Source organism: Corvus hawaiiensis, chromosome 4 (assembly GCF_020740725.1).
Source record: "Corvus hawaiiensis isolate bCorHaw1 chromosome 4, bCorHaw1.pri.cur, whole genome shotgun sequence".
Taxonomy (NCBI): Eukaryota; Metazoa; Chordata; class Aves; order Passeriformes; family Corvidae; genus Corvus; species Corvus hawaiiensis.
The window spans coordinates 40,865,444-40,889,088 of NC_063216.1; the positions used below are offsets into that span (position 1 = coordinate 40,865,444).

A 23,645-nucleotide genomic window follows, 5' to 3' on the forward strand; every position below is an offset into this window, starting at 1 on the left:
CGTGTGTGTCCCTGTCCCCGCATACACAGGAGCCATCTGGAAACAAACAGCTCAATCACGGAAGAGTAAAGCTAAGGAGGAAAATTGCAGCTTCCTCATCAAAAAAAAACCCCCAACCCCCCCAAAAACCCAAATTAAAAGAAAAAAAAAAAGAAATACTTGATTACCTCCTTACTACTCCTGTTTTAAGACTCACAAAAGACAAAAGATATGGGCTTTTCTGTATCTCCTTCTGTAAAGTATCCTTTAAAAAGTATCCTTATCCTGTAAAAGTATCCTTTTTAACTACATTTAAATCATCATTGTGGGAAATGAGGAGTCAGATACGAGAGGCAAGGGCTAGCACATCGTTCATCTGGTGCTGATGCCTCAGTCTGAGGCACCACAGAACCAACAGCCCCACAGCCCAGCAAGTTTGCTGAAGGCTCCTGTCAGGTTACTGACAGCTTCCGAGTGGATGCTTAAACACAACTAAATTTAAGGCCACAGCAGCCTCTGTAATACTCAAGAGAAACAGCAGCTGCAGGAAGGGGACAAGAAGTTAAACCAGTTCGGTACATCATCAGGGATCACACTTTGACCACCGTCCAGAAGCGCAGGCCAGTGACAAGCCACACTAACAATGTGCTATTTAGCTTGGCCAACTTCACGGCAACTCCAAGCCAGCCTGTGCCCCAGCACCTGCCCATGCTCTGGCTCTACCAGCAGAAGCTACTGAGAATCAAGCCCAGCTGCTCTGAAGTTTGTGGCTTCACCTTTAATGAGCCTAATTAATTTACTTTCAAGGTGGCCTGACTCCAGATTGCACTATGTTTTCCAAATGTTTTCTGCAAAGCCAGGGGAAGAGATGCCCACTCTCTATGAGCCTTGACATGGTCCTGGGTATCCCTCCAGTTCAAGCGCTGCTTAGCACCAGTCCCTGCCAAGGGGAAGGACCCATTGCCTGCTTCCAGGAGAGCCTGGGGGAAAACACCAAAAGGGAAAACACTGCAGAGCAAAATATTCTGACTGAAAATTGAACCAGGATTTTATTATTAAAACCAGTCCTCAGATTAAGGATTGTAACTCCTAAAACTAGGGGGATGGGGGGGGGGGTGTTAAATACCTTTTCTAACATGAAGTAATACAGAAACAGAGATCACTACCCTCTTAGAAGGTGCTTTTATTTCCTTATTCAAACCCTCAGTCTTCTAACATAAATTTTTCTCTGCCACTGACAACTTCTGCATTATTTATACAACGGCCAATCTATAATTGGCCTCTTTCACATGGGTGAATATCAACATATGGGGGGAAATAGGGCAAGGAGAGAATGCAGATAAGTGACAATTTCCATATTTGTAGAGAAAACAGTTGTACTCTGATAGTGTGACAGGTTTCAGATGTACTGTTCCGCATTTATACATAGTTGATGTCTAGCTTATAAAGGTTCATTTAGCTATAAAATCATCATGTTTAGCTGCTGAAAGGAGGCTGGAAGAGAATGACAAATTCTCATCATCTGTGTGAACAAGACAACCATTTTGCTGTAATACAATTTTTCAGAGTACTAGACTTTTTTTTCTAGACCATTCTGATTTAACTTTAGATCTAACAATTTCTACTGTGCACAGTACTACGAAACCAGTGGCCAATTCCCAAGTTTTAGCGGCAGAAATTACATAAGCTTAAAATATACATCCTATTTTACTCTTCACATTGCCAGCTTCTCTTTTGGCTTAATATAGCATATTTTATTTCCTTCTTTTTACCACAGCAATCAATTGAAAAAAACCCCAAACATTTACACCCTGAAGCTTTAATATCACAGTACATTCCCACGTAAAGAAATGTGATGCCACGAATTAAAGAGGGTCACATATTACTAGGATGTTCTGGTTCACAGCTGGGACAGGATCATCTGAGCAGATTTCTACATATAAACTACACAAAGCTACTTAAACAGATCATGCACTACAGCTCAGAAAATATTACTTCATCGCACTCACAAGCTACACTAAAACTACAGCCTTGAATTAGGTTAAGGAGGAAGGGATGGGTTGGGTATGTGCAGGGAGGCAAGCAAGGAAGAACCAAGGTAAAGCCTAAAAGCACTGTGCTCATTCAGGTGTAAAACTTACTGCAGGTTCAGAGAGGGAAAATACATCTAGCAACACCTGAGCTGCTGCTTTTCTTCTCTCCACCGAGAGCTTGCTGACCAAATTACCAGAGAAGAAGTAATTCTCACACTTTGCCAAGTGTGCCACCACTTGTGCAGACCTGATTGGCTCCCTGCATGCTTCAGGCAAGATCCAAAGCCTGCTGGAGCCGGTATCACTCCCCACATCAGCTTTCATATTCAGGTTTCAGAAAACATCGAGTCTCTAACCTGATGTGATTCACAGTAATATAAGGTGCTTCCTCTCATGGAAGCCCACTTTCATCAGCACAGACTGGACAAGTCTGACTTCAAACTGCCCATAACTACAAGTAAAACATTGTCACTCCCAATACAAAGGACCTTTATTTACAATTTTACTGACAAGATATCCATCCTTCTGTGGAGCTGACAGTAAACTTTTCATTACTATTAAGATCTCTAAGATATAAAGGTTATTCTTAGTGCTTCTTTTGCACTGTAAGATTCTGCAGAAAGACACACTCTGATTAGCATTAACTTGGAACCACAAAACCTGTGTTCAATTCTCAGCATTGCCATGGGTTCCCCATAAGGCCTTAGACACATCACTTGGGATTCAAGTGTCCCGTGTCAGGTGTCTAGAAATTGTCTGGTTAAATCTCATCTAGTAATCCCAGACTTCTTACAGTCACTGGAAAGGAACAGACAGCTCCAGAGAGCAGTCCATCTCACCTCCAGACAGCAGTCCATCTCACACCAAGACAGACGCCTCAGGTAGGTCAAATGAATCACCTTCTGAAGGTATTTAAACTTAAATGAGATGAATCCTATCCTTAATCTCCCTCTGTCATTGATTCCCATCTGTCACACGGGATTTATATTTCATCACATCAATATGACACTACTTTGATTAGCGCCTACGTAATATAAATGACTGACTGATGTGTACAGACTTGCACACTTCACAAAAAGCTACCCCTAAGATCCTTACCTGAAATCTTCATGTCTACCTTCAAGACAGGCTATCTGGGCAGCTATGGTTTTGGCTTTGTATTTGTTTTGTCCATTTATGCTATCACATATCAGAGTAGTATTAGGTGTTCTCCTGTATCACCCTCTCATCGAGAGGGGGAGCAGAAATCTCCAATAATTACATCAACCTCTGGAGAGATAAACTGGCTCCTGTACTGGGGAAGCTGCTGTAGCAGAATTTTGCTGATTCCTTTATCATAGAAGCTACTTTTTGGTATGAAGTAGCTAGTCTTTTAAGTATTACTGGAGCTGAAACTAGTTTATCTCCTTTATGTCAGGTAAATTCCCTCCTGGCCGCAGAAGGCTAAAATCCAGATCGTTTGTACCATCCCACCTGTAAATAATTCAAATCCCAGTTGTGAGCATGGCATTATACATAAAATAGCCTACTTCAGTAGCAAGTCAAACAGCTTACCCAGTTTTCAACTGGAAGATGGCAAATCAAGATTACTGGGAAACAGGAATTTTTTTCTATTTAAAACTGAAAACTTTATAATTTATGCCAGGGTGAAGGTAAAGAGGTTTTAAAGAGTAACTCAGCATAGTTTCTAAACAGAGCTCCAAACTGGATGTCCAGTATTGTGTATGTCCCCTAGTATTAACAGTACTTAACGACCAGCAAAATATATTTTTATCTGGCAGAATGCCAAACAGGCAACTGCTCACATTTGCAAGTATGAAGTTTCCATGATACAATTAAAATCCCTTTGAAGGATAGGGTTGATATGGTTACAGCAATGAGTCATTTATTGATCTCTGGGGGCCTTAAATGATGGCACTTTTTCCAACACTTGGACTAATTTTTTTTTTTTTTTTTTTTTGCACAACAGTCCATGTCCCCAGTCAAAGATCTGGATCCTATTATCCAGTATAAACACATTACAAGATATGTCAGGCCCTGTTCTAAAGAGACTGCAGAGCAAACACTGTTCCTCGCAAACATGAAGCAGCTCTTGATGAAACAACTGTTGCCAGTTACAACCCACATCTGGAATTCGCTGTGTTAACAGAGCACCCATACATAAAAAGAAAATGGAGAAAAAAAAAAAAAAAAGAAGAAAAAAAAAAAAGAAGCATGGCCCCCACACATTATGATGTTTGCTTTTGATTTTTCCCATGTGTCCAGGCAAGCAAGCAGCCTACAAAAACAAAACAGGTAAACAGGTTTAAAAGCCTAACTTGCTATTTGAAGTGATGGCGACAATAAACGATTTTTTAATGCAGTCTTCCAACTCAACTATAAAAGTGCTTTGAAGGGAAAAAATTAGAACTGTATATCTGAGACATAATTCAGCTCATCTAAAAAAAAAAAATGATTCACTAGAAACACATTAACAAGAATTCTGGTCTAAGTGAGCCAGAACTGGAAGAACAGTATTAGACCAAATGCAACGGAAAAAGCAACATGGCCTGAAGCAGTTATTTTGTAACAGGGAAGATTTTAGCACATGTTCATTTAAGGCTCACTTTCTGCGCCTTATTTAGGGAAAAACCCGCATATATTTACTAGTGTTAAAACTTGCAGCATTTGTACATGCTGTAACTGTATCCACATCTACAAGGGTGCTGTCCCATATGGTGACTATGCGGATTACATGTTGTCTCAGACTCTAACTTGCTGAAACCAGCCAGCTAAGATTTAGTTCTACCTCTGCTAGGCAGAGTTTGTGTAGGTCACCATCTTTAACTCTGCACCAATAGGTACAGAATGTTTGACTGTCACAGAACAACACGGAGCCCCTCCACTTGCACACCTCACTGCTAAGCCTGTCACCTTTAGTTCCTCCAGAAAACTCATACAGCCAATAATAATGAGACAACAGCTTCAAACTAGAACTTGACTAACCACAATCAATAAACTTGCTAATGCTCTTTAGGAGAGGAAAAGTTTCAGTACATCCCCCTACTCTTTTTTGCAAGTACCACAGCTTTAGATAAACACTAAGCACAGTTCTACACTGTTTACTATACGCCACCTAAAATTTGTACCTAGAATTTATTCAATACAATTATCCCTAAGTTTGATCGAAGCAACTACCTGTAAGTATCTTAACAGCACTATAGCTGCAAGCAGGACAAGCTGAGCTAATATTTTTCACAGTTTGAGGATAACTTCTTGTATTACCTCACCAGCATAACCCCTAAGGTATTCAGAATGATCAATACACTTGTCCTAAAAGGACCCAGGAAAAAGCCAACATTTGGCCTCTGGAAGACAAAACCTTTAACAATTTGTTAACTATAACAATCTGAACAGGTCTTCAACTAGTCTCAGTATTAACTGCATCCACCTATGACCTTTGGACCACCCTTGAGTTCATCCTTTCAGACTTAAACATTCTCCTATTTTAAACATCTAAAGCCAACACTGCAAACTATGCCAAGAGGTTGGATTTTTACCTCCCCAGTAAAGATTACTTTTCTTCATCACAGAAAGAATCATAGAACTGAGTGGAAGAAGGCACAGTGAGACCACAGACTCGGGAATGCCAGGTCTTGATCCCTTCCAGCAATTAATTTAGCTTTATTCTGTGAAATCAGTAAACACCACTGAATTCCTATGTTGTTTTAAAAGTAGCTGAAGTGCACAGACATTTTAAGAGCCAAATTTCAATACAAAGCAAATAAAATGTTTCAAGTTTAATTTTACTACTGAAAGGAAATTCAAAAAAGCTGTAACTAGAGTAATATTGACATGTTCCATTAAAATTATGGCAATTGTTGTTCCTTTCAACTACATGTAATACATACATTTTGGAATTCCATTGATGGGTACAGATATCTGGAAAGGCAGAAAAAAGTTTGGGCTTTTGGGATTCATTTGAATCCTTAAGTAACAATGTAGACAGTCCCTACTGTAGACAATGTAGACAGTCCCTGCAAAAGACTGGTTCATCACCTTTAATGGACATTTAGCTGGTTTTTGCTTTAGAATCTAATTGACACTACATGAATAAGCAGTGCTCAGTTCAAAAATCTGAGCTCTAGCTGCTTGATATAGAGATAAAATATTCATTACTATTATTCTTCCTCTAAAATGCTGATTTCCATGGTTTCATGCCTTGCTCACCTGTAACAAAACTTCCATCAATATTTACAAAGAATAATTGATTCTGAATAAACAGTTCACAATTACTAACCAGTGTACGATTTATAAAGCCAGTATTTTCATATCAAATATTAAAGTAAGCCCAAGTCATTATAAAAAACGGACATATATTTTGAAATTGATAAACACAAGAAAAAACTATAGCATGTGACTTCGGGTGGTTTTGTCCCAGATGATTTTACTTCAATTTTTCACTATCAGCATTTTCTCAGTAAGCAAAAAAAAAAAAAAAAACGGGCAGTAAATACGTATTAACAAAAAACCCCAAAAATATAAATCCTATTATGCAAGATTTACAAAAATAAAGCAAACATACAAGATAAGAGCAGCAAAGGCCTTACACAGCTCTAGCACATCATAAAGAAGCAAGTGACCTCTGTCAAGGTCGCACGGATACTGCCTGGTGTTTCTCGGCTCCAACTAGCAGCTGAGTAAGCTAACAAAGCATGAAGTAAGAAAGCCAAAGATGATGAGCAAGTGCAAGGTAACTGCTTGTTATTAGCATATGAAAAACAACTATGAAGAAATTAAAACTGTTGAAAAGAAAGGCATCCACTGTCAGGCATTTCATAAGGAAATATTAGTATGTCCCAGATACAGTTATCAAATGCAACAGTGTAACAGAAACATCTTTAATTAAATATTTGGGCTGTTAGAAAATACATAACTTTAATTTCAGGATCTAGAAATCCTGCAATTCAACCAATATTCAACTTGGCAGCCAAAAATGTGCTTGCCTTCTGCCCTCAGCTGGACTACTAAAGGACATCTTTGGGAATTCAGTGGGAAGACACTCTCAAAGGTAGCCCTCTCATCAGAGATACCTGTTTTCTTACCAATGCCACCAATTAACTACCCATAGCCTGACATATGGAAAGAGGACATGGAAGATGCTAACCAAGACAAGTTTACCCTGGTGCAAAGCAGAATGGTGATGGGATTCCCTGCCTCAGATGCCAGCCACAAGCTTTGCCACCTGCACAGCCAGTTCCAGAATGAGTTTGACAGAAGACTGTCCTGATATCATCTCACTGATGGGCATCTGGAAACTAAGGCCTATTTACACAAATCCAGGTCATAACAATGAGACACAGGGTATTGGAACTCCCACATCTTGAACAGTAACAGGCATTCTCTTTTTAAGTGAAGTACCTCCTAATAACCACAATTTATAGTTTTAAGACACATCAGAGGAACAAAATAAATGGAAAGCAGAGTCATTGACTTCAAGGGGCTTTAAATCAGGTCTCAAAGATGAACACTAGTTAGATAAATAAACAAAAATTTCTTGTCAGTAACAATAGACAAAATAGGATTATAACATACAAGGGCAGCTTAAAGGAAGTTTGGACAGAACCTCTTCACACTATGCAACATGTCACATCTTTTACAACAAAAGCTGTTTAATGCAAGAGACACAATAGGAGTTAATAGCAGCAAGTTCAACAGGTTAGTGATTTACAGGTCAAAAGGACAGGCGATTACCTCCTCCATTCCCAAGGATTAACACAAATCACAAATCCAGCAATTTCAACATCAAATCTAGAACTTGTACCTGGGCAAAATAAAAGGAAAGAAAATACTATCTACAGACTTCAAGTAGAAAGGCGTCATCTGCTCAGTAAGGTGGTTCATACACCTGCTAATCTGATGGACAAAACACTGATACCTCATTTCTAGTCTGGGCTCCTGTAGATTGTGTGCCCAGCCAGGTTGCTGTATGAGCTTCTACGTATCAGGGCACAATTTAATATTATTAAGTAATATTATTAGTATTTTCACTGTGTGGGCATTCAAGGAGCCTTTCAGCACATCCAGCTTTGCAAAGAGAATGGTAAGCTTTTAGGAGTCCCATTAAGAAACAGATTGGACACATCTCAAATGAGACAACTCAAGTCCCTCCTCTAAACTAATTCTAGTCATCCAGCATCCTTTTTGAGATCGGCACCTTTCCTACTCTCAACACTCCAGTGTTTACACCTGCATTCAGCTTTTTTCTCTTTAAAGCAAGAGCAGATCATGTTCCCTGGATGGAATCCCCAATTATTCCCAGAATTAGTATTTAGGGGGGACTCACTTTTTTTTTTTTTAAACTGGAAACAGGCAAAAGTATTACAGTGCACTTTGTTAAAAAACATATTCAGATGTTGTAGAATAAGAAGCCAAATTAAATCGGTATATAATAGCACTTTTTCCAACTTTATTTAAACTGGCACAAAAAACCCAGAAGTATTCTCATGAATATGGATTTTGTATTTTACTTCAGATCATTGTCAAAGGTAATGAAAAGAGTTGGAATAATGGAGATGGCAATTCCCCATACACTATCTGTTCTGCAATTTATTACATGGAAAAAAACCCAAAACTGTTCACATGGACAATAGTGCTGTTCTACAGTATTATTTTTACAATTAGAACATGACCCTGAACTAAATAAAATGACTTACTGAATTCAAAACACAAAGCTTACAATTTCAACAAGAAACACAGAGTCCTTTTTTAATTTAAAAAATGTTTCAAAACTGTTTTGACTGGGATGTATTACACTACCTTTCTTTAAACGTCAACTGTTCGCCAATATATTGTGTCTTCTATCAACACATCATACCACTAAGTTCTCCTTACTACTTTATTCTTTAAAAAAATTTAAAAAATATAACCCACCCCCCACTCTATCTGTATCATCACACATTTTAAGAATTCGTGCCAACTCTAATACTTTATTTACAGAAATAAATGTTTATAAAGAAATACTGTCCATAGCTTTGGAAAGAAGTAGAAACAAAACCAACCACAAAAAACCCAAACCAAACAACCAAACAAAAAAACCAACACCAAAGCAAACAAAAAACCCCCAAAACCACTCTACAAGCTACTAGTGGTCATTAAGCTTTCCAAATAAGAGATCTAGTGGTCATCTGTACACAGACATATTTTCTGTACACAACAGAATATTTTCGTATTTCAGATTGTCACCCTGAACCAGATAAACCATTTGTCAAGGAATCTTTATTTCCACAGTGCTTTGCACAAAAGCACTCCAATTTTTTTTAACTGCACTATCTAGGTAGTTATTCAAACACATGGACAGTACATGGGTAAACTCATGTCTCTGAACCAAGCTGGGGAATGGTTACCAGCTTTCCCATTTTGCAACTGCTACACTGATTTTTCAACCACAGGATTATAGAAAAACAATACCCTTAAGATAAAGGTACAAAACGGAACTTGTAAGTGGGTTTTTAATCAATTCATTAACAATCACTGAGCAGCTTTGAGGTACTGTACTACCTACAGCCATGGCTACACAATTAAAGCTGCTACAATATATTTGGCCATTAATCCTGAATAGTGTCCAGGAAACTTACAGACAGCATCATTAAAAGATCCAAATTGGTTTTAGTCGCTCCTAAATAAAATTTTATTTTCCTGAAATTTTATATAACTGTAATAATTCAGAGTTGATTAATTATTTGGATAATTTCTCATGACTTTTTTAAAATCTGTAAAATTTTCTCAATTTAAAAAATCTTATAAATATTAGAAGCTTATCAGATAACTACACTGCACAGGAGACAGTCCAGATTTATTTCATGTTCTGATAGATTTCTCTAAGCCTATTTAGGGATGGCTAGAAAAGAAGTGGCATCCTGAGTTTGCAATTCTCTGAGAATTTAAAAGACGGCAACACCACTCCCTCTAGTATGGAGAGGGAGAAGTGTTCAGTGCCTGCTGTTTCAGGGAAATACCTCCAGACAGGCAGTGATAAGAAAACAGGTTAAGAAATATGGTCAGCTCTCTCATAACCCATTCGTGTGCTCCTCCTTTAGCCACTTGGGGAAAACAACAGAAGAGAAAAGCCGGCCTCTAAAACATACTGATAAGACATTTGTCAAAAGTAGTACATAAGGAGATGTTCTTATTACAGTTCCTATCCAGCTTTCAGATGTTACAGGACTCAGGAAAAAAATTAGTATCAGTAAATATTTTTACTTTTTTTTTATTTAAACAAGAAAAATTTTTCCACGCTGCTTGTACAAATCGCTCAGCTAGTCCACATAGTCCCTGAAAGAGATTGCCTGTAGCCTGCTCTTAGCCTCTCACCAAAAGAAATCATGAAAAGCCCTTGTCAGTTGTCCTCCTTCTAATGCATTCTGCTTTGGTGTCCGGTATTTTTCTATAAAAGATGTAACAGTATAACCACCATTTCCTAATTCCCTCTTTTAATGGGGTGTATGAGGGAGGAGTAAAGCCTACTCTAGCAAAGATGACATTTGTACATAACGATCCTGAAAATATTTGTTAACCTAATGCTTTGTTTATTTAGTCTGGCAAATGCTTTTATTTTAACCTCTAGTATCTTTAGTAAATGTCAGCTGTAAACACAAACTGATAGTTTACTCCCTTATCTGTATTTCTAATTAAGTTTTTTCCTAGATACAGAGTTATGTTTAAAACAAATATTCCATAGAGAATCCAAGTAAAATCAAAGTATTTCTCTTCGTGAAACTGCGTATTTATATGGGCATCACCAGCAGAGGGAAGGAGATCATGGTAACCATGCACAATAATTCCTCCACGCTTTTCTTCCAGATATGCAAAAATATTTTCTTGTCCTTTTCATTTGTATCACAAACTTTAATGTCTCTTCCACAACATGCAATACAAGGTTGCGCACACACTTTATTCAGAAAGCAGTTCCCAGTAAAGAGTTTATCTGTGTGTTTAAACATGCATACAAATATAAAACTGCATACAAGTATTTTTAAAATTGTAATCCAACTGCTGAATGCACAAGAAAAAACAACGATATGCTAAATAAGAGCTTCATTTTCATGTGAGGAAACATCAATTAAATGAGTTGTGTACAGCTGAGTGGCTTAAAAACTTCTGCCAAGACACTAAGCTGCTCCTTCTTTTTACTTATTACAGCCAACCCTGCCAAAAGACCATAAAAATTGATTTTATGTTTCTGGTGTCTCTATGCTAGCTGGAAAAATATAGATTTTTTTTTTTATTCCTAGGTTTCTGACAAACAGAACCTTCTCTTATCTCACGCCTTCACTACGCTAACCAACACTGAGCATCTCCTCGGTCGTCTCATATCTGATTTAAGTTATCATTAAGGTAGGAGAACATTTTAGATTGTTAAATCAAACACTATTCTATAGCTATGGTTTTAAAGGGTTTCTTGCCCATCAGTGTTACACAAGAGGCTATATCCCACTTGTACTGCTATGGCATACATGGCAACTGATTTTTTTCACATTTGTTTTAAGGAAGTATTAGAACTGCTCTGTTAGTCTGTGAGCTACCTCTTTAAATTCCAGTATCAACCCTTAAAATGGATTTAGCATCTTTTGCATCAAACATTAATAAGGCTCACTTAGGCGCTCTTAATGTGAAGGAAAATTTGGCTTGTATGAAATGGCTACACTGGAACATTTCATGCTTTTGCAAGTGCAGGAGTATGATTATTTCCTACAGTATGTCATTATCTTTTGCCCTGTGGTTCTTCTTGAAATTATCTCTTCCACTCAAGCTGCCTACACTATGTTTTTAAGCTATATAGTTTCAATTTATGAATTGTATGAATGCAAATTTTGAGCAACTATACCACAAGCCAAGTAATAGACCACATTAAAGTATATTTCCCTCAGACATTACTAATAGAACTAAAAACTCAAAAAGCTTGGAAGAAAAAAAAGATATATATTTGACTCAAGACATAAAATCAGGTCATTTGTTTCCAAGACAGACAAGAAAATACTATCCTAGACACATGTGCAATCCCCTTACACTTTTCCTGAGCAGGTTTACTTAAGCATGGCAGGAGATGTCATTTCATATCCTCACCAAGCAAATTAGTTCACTGCCTACTTGTCCTTGTACCCAAAAGCTCCCCCCTCCCTTTCTCAGGGACACTCCTAAAACAACTGCCCATCTGTAACTCTAGATGTCAACTCACCAGGGAAAGGAAACTCCCCTTGGGTCTACAAGTACCATCTCCCCTTTCTTAGGGTGAGGTAACTCTCTTGGATAATAAAGCAATTAAACAGCGCATAACAGATTAACATGCAACATGGATGGCACACTGCACAGCAGCTCTGAGGATCAATATCACCACTGCAGATTAGTAGTCTAGTTGTCGTCCGCAACATGCATGCGTATCTAAAATTATTCTACTGACCTTTGTACAGAAAATATTATTTCAGAGACAGTGAAGTATTATTGCACTACAACATTCTGCATTGAGTTTACAAGGTAATAAAGACAGAGCTACTTCTTCACATGCAAATAGCTATTAAACAAGGAAAATAAAACTTGACATCCCCCAGACAATCAAAAGAAATGATTTATTTGGATGCCAACATCTGTCTTGAGATTGTGGCCAAGTGCTTTTCTGTGCTCATTTAGGACTCTACTTGGAAAGCTTTTCAGTTACATCTACCCAGAGATTTCTCTCTACCGCTTCCCATCTGACAGAAATCACTCAGCTGGGTCTGATGAATAATAGCAAAAGGCAGCTTGTATCAGACAGAGATGATTGAATTACAGATTGTTGAAAGTGCCATAAAGGCTCATTCCAATAACTACATTTATTTACTATACTGACTACCAGAAGCTAGTAGTCGTTTGATATCTTTATTTCAGAAGACGGGAAACAAAAGAAATATTAACATTCTTTGCCACTTTCTTACTACTCTACCTAGTAGAGTTTGATAGGCAAAATTAACTTTTAAACAGAGCGCTGAACCCCTACCCATACCGTGTGCGACTAGGAACCAGAACAGAACGCACCCCAAATCAAAGCAGGGCAAGTGGTATTCCGTATGAAGGAAACAGGGTCAGAGAAGATGAAATTGCACGGAAAGAAAAAGCATTAGCCTCACAGCCTAAGTAATGGGCGAAAGGCTTTCGTGAAGTGATACATAAATGATTAGCTGTTGTCCTGCGGTCCGGAGGGGAGAGCAGCGCCGGGGCGGGGCACACCGCCGCGCCCCACCACCCTCCGCCGGGGCGACCGTCGGGACCGACCACCCTGCCGAGGGCGGGGGCACAGCGGCGGCAGCCAGGTGACACCCGGAGAAACAAGTTGCCCCGGTGGCCGCCTCGGTGCCGGCTCCGGGCAGCGGCGGGGAGGGACGGAGGGATGCAGAGCGGACGTCTTCCCTCTCCTGCAGCCGGGGCGGGGGGCGACGGCGGAGCTCCGCGGGGGCGGGGAGCAAGGAGGGGAGACGCGGGCGTCCCCTTTGTCTGAGTCGCCCCTCCCGTAAACGCCCCCACCCCCGCCGGGAGAGCCCCGGGGGCGGGCCCCCGCCCCCCGGCAGTGCGGGCAGAGCCGGCGGGCAGGCGGCGTTACAGCCGCCCCCGGAGCATGTGCTCTCCCCCCGCCCGCGCAGCGGGCAGCCCCCCCCGTCCGAGGCGACACCGCCCGGGCGCGGCTGCGGGCGGCCCCGGAGCGCTGCCTTACCTGGCAACCGGGGCGGGCGCAGCCGGCTCCGTCCTTCAGCCTCTCCCCACGGCGGCAGCTCCCGGGGCGAGGCTGCGGTGCGCGGCGGGGCGCGGGAAGACTGCCCCCGGCACGGCAGGCAGGCTGCCCCAGCCCCCTGCGCTCGGCAGGCTGGCGGCGCGCCGGGCGTTAAGTTTCAGTGGCGGTGGCGGCCGCCGGCGGGCAGGGCAAGGCGAGGCAGGCGGGGCAGCGGAGGCGGCACGGGGGCTGCGCGGCGCCGGGAGCGCCGCCACACTGCAGCGTCTCCAGGAATCCCTCCCGCGAGAGGCAGCCCATCACCCCCGGCCCGCCGCCCTCATTGGCTGCGGGGCGGGGAGAAGCGCTCCCGCGGCCAATCGCCCGGCGCCCACCATGGGTGGAGCCGCCGCGCCGGCCTCGCCCATCCCGCGGCCGCGGGTCCCTGTCCGCCCCGTCGGGCGGGGCCGGGTGGCGGCGGGCGGGGGAGAAGGATCAGGATGGGGGGGATGAGGAGGGTATCCCCGCGCGCGGCGGGCAAGGCTGGCATCCCCGGGCCGCCGCGGGGCTGTCGCTGGGCGACACGAGGTGCTGTGCCACAAGCCCAGCGGCCGTCGGGCGAGCCGGGTGCCCCGGGCGAGGCGCGGCGGTGGCCCTCGCCCGTAGGTCGCGGGGCGGCGGCCACCCTCGCCAGGCGTAGTTGGTACTGTTAGCGAGCCTGCGGGGCGCAGCGCTCCCGCTGCCGCCGCCCCCGGGCAGCCCGCGCCGGGCACTCGCGGCCGAGCGGTGAGCCGTAATTGGCGTCTGTGGCTTAGGCGAGAGCAGACTATCCCGTGTTCAGGTAAGGACGTGCAAGGGTTAACTTAATTCCTTTGATCCAGCCACTCTGAACTGGAGCTTTGATTAACATTGGTCTGCAATATGTAACTGTAACAAATTCAATTAAGGGAAGCACATTTCTTCAACTTTTAATTAGATCTACCCTATTTGTCTAATGTTTAATATAACATAAAAAGTTGCTCAGGTTCCAGAGGGAAATGGAAATAGATTTAGATGTAAGCTTAGCTTTTAAAAACACAACAGACTAAAGTTCTTTGTTCCTCAGCATGTATTATTGCTGCGTTTATACCCTCAAAGAGGATAACAAGCAATATTCCTCAAAGATGAGAAAAACAATTTTACCTGCAAAATTGTAAACATAACAGGGTGGTATTTATGTAAGAGTTTCCCATAACCTTTAATTGGTCACAAGGTTCTGAGCATACAGATTGTAGCCCAGGTTTGATGCACGATTGTACATGATCCTGCTGGATTATGGTTGTTCCGAAAAAGCTTAAGAAAGTAGTAATATATTTCACAACCATTTAGTTGGTTTCCGTTAGTACACGACAGTGAAAGTTACCTAGAGTACATCTTAATATGGTAAATAGCAGATGTTGGCAAAGAGACGAGCCGTATGCCATCGTCAGCAGGTGACTGAGAGAGTCACGCAGCCCCCAAGGCACATCTCGTAGGTGACTTACTGTGCCTTCAACAGAACTGTATCCTGCCATTCCCCGTCCATACTTTCATGCTGGGATTTGACTCTAAAATTCACAGTCCTTTTCCAGTTCAGTTTTTCTGATCACATCCGTGCTGGACATTTGTTCTTAGGTCTGTTAGTCAGAATATCAGTTTTCCTTGTTTGGGCACATTAAATCATGAGAGGAGAGAAGGAAAGCAAATGCAAAAGAAATTACGTTGTAAAGCTTTTAGTGAGCTACAGAAAGGTGGAACAACCATAATTTAAACTGCATATGCAGAAGTGGTCACCACAGATTACCCTGTATGATTTAAAAGTGTTACTGTTTTCTCTGTCCCAATACAATAGATACCGAGAATTATTTTCTCTAGGATCATTTATCTGGTCAGTTAAAAAACCCCACATGTTTCAGTGCTAGTAATTATGAGGACTTGATGCTGAGTTCCTAACAGCCACACAGCCAGAAGTCTGTGGGAGTCTGACATTCACAAGGCATGACACATCATATGCTGTCTTAGTGTTTGAGCAAAAACAAGAAACATCACTGAAGCCCAATGGCCCTTCCTTAGTGTATAGACAGTAAGGAGCAGAAATGCTACCTAGTAGTAGCCCTGAAGAGTATACCATCACTTTTGCACTTTCTGGCTCTGTTAGTCCATACATAATTGTTCTGCTATGTTTAAAAACAAACAAATAAACAAACAAAACCCCCAAACCAGCTGTCCTAGGGGCTGGGAGAGTTTTTACCTGTTACTTTCTGAGCTTGGTTGTTTGCAATGAAAGAATTGCTGCAAAAGTAGCTTCTTTGAGTTCCTTTCAGGTTCAAAGGTTTATTCATACAAAAAGAGGTTTTCAGTCTTGCAAGTTTTATTTCACTACTGCATTTTCAAGGAAATGGGTAGTTACTATCCAGTCATTATGTTAATTATACCAAAGGAAGCTGTGAGGCTTGAGGAGTGACATATCCTGAATGGACAAGAATGCTCTAGAAGAGCTCAGGAGCCATTTGATGAATTCTTGGAGTGCTAGCCAAATGCTAGCCACTAAAGTAATGAAACATAGATCATATTATTGTTAACTCTTCCACAGCTATGTTTAGGGAAGAAAAAGGTATCCTATTACGAGAAAAAATAAGAAACATGCAAGTCCAGAAGAAATTATAATCTGAACCCTATTTTGTTGTTTTATTTGGCATTTTTAAAATTTTTTAAATGTGTTTTAGTGCATCAGAAGAGAATTTTTAATAGAGTCAGCCATTCAGAAGTTTCTTGAGGAATCCTGCTACATACAAATGAAGAACTAGACTCCATCGTATTCTTCATATGCCTTGTTTTTGTTTTAGACTTTGACTGAGCCAGAGATACAGGAGCAAAATAATTTGAATAAAAAGCAAGACCAGAATGCAGTGTCTGTCATTTTTATTTTGTACTTTCTATATACTGTGACTTCAAGATAAAACCTCAAGATTAGAAAGTGATATGAGCCACAAAAACTAGATTTTGAAAATGAAAGACTTCTGCTTGATCCATAAAGAAGGAGGAAGCCTGGGCCAAAGCCAGTGAAACCAATATTCTCGGGCCTGTCCAGGCAAGTTTTATGGCATATAGAGAGCAGATACTAGAATGGCAGTCACTGAACTGAGGCTAATTCAGGAGCAACAGCAGTTGTTACACATAAAAAAAACAATCAAGGCTCTGACTTTTTTCCTTTTGTAGGTCAGCCTTTGTGTGACCAAGTATCATGACTGCCACAAATAGATGTACAAGATGGGAAGTCAGGTAAATAATGAGAGCAAATCACTGGCAGGTAAATAAGTAAATAAAACTGGTGGCATGTTAATTTACTTAACAGGTAGAGTCTAGATCTGTAAACTAACTGAACTGTGGCTGTTGTGATTCACTGGCTTTGTGTTGCACGAGATTACAGATGCCTGTCTTTAACAGAAAAATGCTTTTATTTTGTTCTTCGTTATCATGTAATTTACTCCTATTTGTGCTTTGATTTGGTCTTTTCCATCCTCAAGTTTTTTCCTTTTGAGAGATGTTCCTTTGTGGAAGATAAAGAAATTTGGTTTTGCTTAGGGAAATGGAACAGCTTTTCAAATTTCTGATTGCAGGAGTTTAAGAATGTGTTTCTGAAACTTCTTTTAGCATATTAAATGTCTGCTCTTGATTGTTTTAGGTTTTTTTCCAGTTGACTGACAATCCAAGGGCTGGTATGTATGGCTGAAAATTAAGCATTTGGAATTCCATTTTGGTGTTCTGTTGTCACACTCTTAGTTTCAGTAAAGTTTACATAATACCTACTGGGTGGTGATGATGCACTTAGAATGAAAGATGTGAAAGCAGAGAGAGAAAGCTATGTCCCCAAAGTGAGAATTAACCTTCAGTAAAATTGGTAAATACTGGAGTAACGATTCAGCTGTACACAACTAATGGAAGTGTTATATGAAGTAAATCATCTTTGAAGATGATTTTTCTAACAGTGTATGTGATTACCATTGGGGCAGAGAGAGTGGAGAACAAATGTTGGGGTTTTGTGGTTTTAATTAAAGTTAAAAATCAAAGGGTAAAATCAAAGAACTTGTTATTCCACTCACTGATGTTTGTCTCAGTTTGTCATCTGATTTCATTGTTTTCTTCTGTTTGATATGTACACATCTGCTGCTGCTTCTAAGTTGTTTAGGCAGATATGGCCTCTTTTAATCTGCATTTGTATAGCAGCTGACACTGAGAGCTCCTGCTTTGTGCCCTGGGCTCCTGGACACTGTGGCAGCAGAAATGAAAATGAAAACGAAAACAGAAGTACTCTATGAGGGGGTGTTCAAGTGTAGCCAAACCAACTTGCATATGCTTTGCACAGATGTCAGCTGTGTAAAGCAAGGACTGATCTGAGTCAGTGTCAGTCTGTTCCCCTGTAGATGGTGCCCCTAGTTCAGGGATTCTCTTTTGGGTTGTCAGATCTGCATCCCTAATCCCCCTCCCCACTTTGAAAGTCAGTTTTCACCAAAGTGGTGCTTAGGGTGGTACTCCAGAAAAAAATGTCTTCAGTGCAGGTAAGATGACCTGGACGGAAGTCCCAGTTCTCTTTTTAGGCAGAGTCTGCTATATAAAATGACAAACTGCTGAACTCCAGAACACCCAGATATTATCAATCTCCTTACCTTATGGCTTCTTATGGCTTCCCCCATGTAAAATTTCTAATCCACAGCAAGCATATGCATCATGTGGATGACTGTGTAATAAAAGGCATGTGAAGTGGGATTTCTAATTTAATTTTGAGGAGCTGACCTTGCAAAGCAAGTGGGAGATCTGTGTAATGGCAGTCAGTGTTAGCTCTGAGGAGAGGGTTGAGACTTAAATAATGTCTTTTCAAATGAGTATGAATGATTATCATGATGCACATAAGAGAGGACATTCCACGTCTCCAAAGAAATTAAGCATAACTCTGTGTGCAGACTCAAATCAATTGTCTTTTAAGCGCAAAATATGCTTATATTTACACCAACCCGAGAGTGAAGTGAGGGTGAATAATATAAGTATCATAATAGAACACTGAAATAGAGGTAAAATCTTATGGCTTCAGGCTTCCTAGATTTCATGTCTCTAATTTGAGATGTCCACAAAACCTTCACCATGCAGCAGACATATAGCAAAAATGCCCCAGGAAGCCAGCCCAGCCATGAAGCATGGTAGGTTCTACCATCTGACTATGCAGAGTAGGCCAAGAACTTCAGTGTGAATTAAAAATGGGATAGAGTTACTAAAGAACTGGTTAATGTATTTTAAATTTCAGAAAATACTTCTGAATATTAGTAGTCTGATAAATAATTCTCAAGGGAGTTTGTTTTCATTTAGCTCACACTGTCATTTCATTCAAAGGCACAGTAAAATTACCCTAGTATTTGTATTTAAAATGCCAAATTAAGAGAGTGTCAGTATTTTTTTTTTTACAGTAATCACTATTTCATAAGAATTTCTATCTGTTTAAAAAATGTATTTGCTTCTCTTACAAAAATGCAGTCACTATACAATTCTGATGTTTAGACTTTTATTGAGCTTAACAGCTTGCAAACCACATAGATAAATGAACTGGAAATTATGTGCCATTAGTATAGTTAGTAGAAAAGACTTTTGAATTTTGCTTTCTTCGTAGCAATGTTTTAGCCAGTATACAATATGGTAAAATGGCATTTACTCTGGCAAGTCTGTCTGTCAGCAACACCATTCTGTTTACAAACTAAAAGAATTGTTTTGTTTACCTTACTGCTTTTTCTATAGCATATGCCATTGCCTTCAAATTGTGCAAGTATAAATTAGAAGGAAATAGAGCTCTCCAACTGTGTTGTTAAGATGATAAGGTCAATAGTAATGTCTTCTCTGCAAACCTTGATAGATATTTATCCAAGTCAAAGCTGAAGTTTTAGTTCTTACAATATGTTAGTGAAAAGAAGGCCTTTCTTGTTTTTTAAAAAAATTAGGCAAAGAAAAATAAATCCTACACAGTGAACTTAATTCTCCTCACAGTTAGGTATAAATCTGTAGTAAGACCTACTGTCTTAAAAGCACAGTTTTCATGACTGTTATCTTCTATAAATCAAACTGTCTCAGAGTCCTAAAGAAGTTAATGTACCAATGCATAATTTTAATTCAAGTGCTGAATTTAAATACAAAGTTTTAAGGTAACAGAGACTCCAGTTGCACTCTGGGGACGTAGTTTCTTCTTTACTCAATAGTTCCTACTTAGTCTGGGGCAAGGTCATCTTCCCTAGCTGCTCATAAATCTGTGATTGAGAATGCCCTATCACTTTCCTAGGCTTTTTGCTTGTGGCCTTTTCATTTGCCAGTCCTTTGACCTTCCTTCTCAGTTCTTTCTGTTCATCTTGGAATATATTTTGGAATAACGTTGCCAGTCCACAGTGAAATGGTCTGAACAGTCACAGTCATCCTCTTCAGCCTGATGTTAAGATGCATTTCTGCAAAAACCAGGATTGGTCCTTTTCCTTTCGGATTGAGGTGAAGTGTACAATCAGAATTATGATGGATGATGAGGTACAGTAATAAAGTGGTTCCTGCTGAGGAATGGAAAGGTCCCTACGTCATTGGTTCGGTTTTTCATTCTTGTTTGTATGTGAACAGAGGTAGCTACTGAGGAATGTTGCTTCATGGATAAAAACAAAACAAAACAAAAAAAACCCCCAAGAAAATAAAAGAATAAAAACTGACTAAAAAGCAATTTAGGATGGAAATAATAAAGGTTCTCATCACCAGAAGGTCATCTTTGCCCACACTGAGATTGGACTAAGAGTTTACCAGCTTAAGATCAGTAATTTGATCCTAGGGAGAAGTTCAGCCCAAAGGAGTGTTTGGTACTAATTAGTTTAAGGATTTTGGTTAATATCTCCTTGTCCTTAAGTGTAGATTTTCAAAGAAATGGTGATTTAATATGGTCTTTGATGTTGGAACTCTAAATTAAAATGTTCTTTCTGAAGATGAGAGCCTAGATTAAGTTATTCTGGGACTTAGAGTGGACTCCTTCATGCCTTACTTTCTTCCTTCTGGAATCTGTGGCCCACACTTTCCCACCATAATGACAGAAAGGCATTATCATCATTATTCCCTCGTAAGTACAAAGGTATCTGCAGAATAACCTCAGGGATTTATTAGAGCATCAGTCATTTCTCATAAGTTTAAAAAGGCCTGTTCAATGCTAAAGTTTTTTTTATTAGCTACCTCTTCAGTTTAGCTTTTCCTCTGAAAATTACTAAGCTTTATCTCTGACCAAATTGATTTTTATTTAAGGAAGCTGGTCATACCATTTCCATCATACAGGGGCTCATAAAAATGTTTACATTTTACTTTTTCCAGAAGATTTATATTACTTTTCTTTCCCTTGTACTCTGATTTAAATAGAACTTTTAGAATTGTTTGATTTTTTTTCCTGCAGTCACTTCTAAAAAATCCTTGATGTTTTTCTTTTGAGGAGAAATGTTATTTGCCACAGTTATTTACAGTTTAACTTCCAGTTTAATTACAATCTAATGCCTCATTTACTGTGACACACTGTACTCTGCAGGCTGAGCTGTGATAGATTGTAGGAGTCACAGTGGCAATAGATTCACCTGTATCTGAAGCTGGGCAGCCTCGCACTGTTGCCAGCAGACCTGCCCTGAAAAACAGCACCAGCCCTCTAGTGATGATCATCAGAACATGAAAAATTCCCTGACCGAGCCTATTTGGAGTATTTCAGTGTGTTTTTACACTCCCAGTTTTTGCCAGTGATGCATAGTCCTCTGACTTTCTGTACTCCCCATATGCTGGTGAACACATTCAGGGGTTGTCCTAGAAAAGACATGTCATAGCATGAGTACAGAGACTAGCTGATGCTTTTGGCGTGTTTTGTCTCACTTCACTATGGATGCTGTCATATCATATCTGATGCCATCTTACAGTCCTCCACAAGGATCATAGAAATCTATGTACATGTCTAGAAAGACCTCCAGCAAGGAGCTTGTACTGCCATACTACGAAGAATTGTATTTGTAGTATACAGAGGATCCGTTTGAGATTCTGTTCCTATTTCTGGTGCTGGTTAGAGAGTTATGTGAGAAAAAAAGATTTGATGCCTCCACATGCTAAATTTTGTAGCCATGAAGGTTTGCTGCTAATAACATGTAGTCATATATCTATAAAGTAACTGAGGTTGTGTTAGGGGTCATCTGTTCTAACCACATGCTCAAAGCAGATCCTGATAGAACAGGTTTCTTAGGGCTCTGTTCAGTCAAGTTCTGAGCACCTTGAAGGATGAAGGTTTCAAGTCATGTAGGTGGTCCTCCAGACCTCCTCATAATGGACCAGATGTGGTTTTACAAGTACTGAATAGAGGGATAGATTTCTTGCCTTGACCTCCTGGCTCTTCTCTTGCTGACACTGCCAAGAAAGTAGTTGGCCACTTTTGCTGCAACAGCATGCTGCTGATTTACGTTCATGGCTCAGAATCACAGTTATACATTGAGAAATTGAAAGGCTGTGCTTGTGCATGTCCATCCTTGATCAGAATCAGCCAAAATGGGTCAGCTTCCCACACCTCCTTCATGAATTTGGTGTCAGGGAGTCCATGAAGAAACATGTGAAGGGCCACAACCATTCCTCCTTTTGGAGAGCTGTGTCTCCTAGGGTGGTGGTCTACTGGTCATACGAACACCATTTATCACTCTGAAAAGTTGGGGAAGCTGTGTAATAACTGGAGGAGTATAGGGATTCTTCTGAAACCATTCCATTATGGATGATATACATGAGGTCTGTGAGCAATTTGGTGATCTTGACAGTAGATTCTCCTAGCTCAAACTAATGATCAGGAGTGACTAAGCTTGAAGGAGTAATGACATCCTTTTAAGGTCTGGAGCTTCAGAGAGGTATACCAAACACTTGGCAAATGCAATTATTCTCATCTTGAAATTCACTGTCATCCTGAAAATCTGCTTTCTGGTGTTCCAGGCCTGGAGATGGATGTCTTTCCACTATCTGAAATTAATTTCATTTGTTCAAAGTTTCCAGACAGCAGAGAACAGACTGCACTCAGATGCAGCTATGGCCCAGTCTATCCTGGTAGGAGGTTAGGATTTGCTTAAGAGATTTTGTTTTCTTTAGGTGGAAAAGTGGAAATGAATGACCACTCACTTGCAGGATCTCTGCAGAGCAGATTTAGATTGTCGTGATGCTCTATTGGCTTTGGGGAGCAGAGAGCTACCCCTGTATTTGGGACAGTTACAGCATGTGTTTGAAACAGAAATTGAGAGTCAATAAATGCAAAATAATGGTCTATAATTATCTGTAACCACTAAGATTTTGTAGTGAGGGGAAACCAATCTGGGACACAATCTACAGACTGCAGTAATGTGGATACAGCTCGAGTGTGCACCAAGGTGCTGCTTCCAGATACAGACTTAGTCTATGAATCACCTTTGCAAAGTACATAAGGTGTACTTTACAACACTTGATGTAGCTCTAGATTTATACTTAGGCTTTTCATGTTCATTCATATAATCCAATCTTGGACTTAATATCTCAGGACCTTTTCCTTCTTTTTCTTACTTTTTCTGCCTTCTCATTATACACTGGAAACTTCCTTTCCAAGAAGTCATGCACAGATTCATACCGAGATGGGAGAATGGTACTTACATTTTCTACAATTAAGTATTATGAGCTCTATGATGTCTTATATGCTTACCTCTATTACAGCAGTAGGGAAGCCTGTATAGTAGTAATAAAGCTAGTATAAAGTAGTAACACTAGTATAGCAGTATCAAAAATGAAATTAATTAATATAGAAGTAAAATAAATCAGTGTATTTTGTAATATAAACCAGAAAGTATATAAAGTAAAATAAAACAATA

The 23,645-nt window shown here is 40.2% G+C and overlaps 1 protein-coding gene and 1 long non-coding RNA gene across 6 annotated transcripts in view; one reads left to right on the plus strand and one right to left on the minus strand.

The window, feature by feature from the left end:
• Positions 1 to 13,985, minus strand: part of SYT1 (synaptotagmin 1) — a 342,020-nt gene extending 328,035 nt beyond the window's left edge. For 3 of the 5 annotated variants that reach the window (XM_048300509.1, XM_048300511.1, XM_048300508.1), the window contains exon 1: positions 13,735 to 13,981. The gene's annotated coding sequence lies outside the window, so the exon portion shown is untranslated. Of the gene's footprint in view, positions 1 to 13,734 lie in introns of all 5 variants that reach the window. The other 2 variants (XM_048300510.1, XM_048300506.1) reach the window with 2 other exon arrangements.
• Positions 13,986 to 14,418: 433 nt separating this feature from the next.
• On the plus strand, positions 14,419 to 17,465 carry LOC125324535. Its single transcript, XR_007203025.1, has 3 exons — positions 14,419 to 14,569; positions 16,966 to 17,028; positions 17,432 to 17,465. It is a non-coding gene; the product is annotated as an uncharacterized LOC125324535 (long non-coding RNA).
• The last annotated feature ends 6,180 nt before the right edge of the window (positions 17,466 to 23,645 follow it).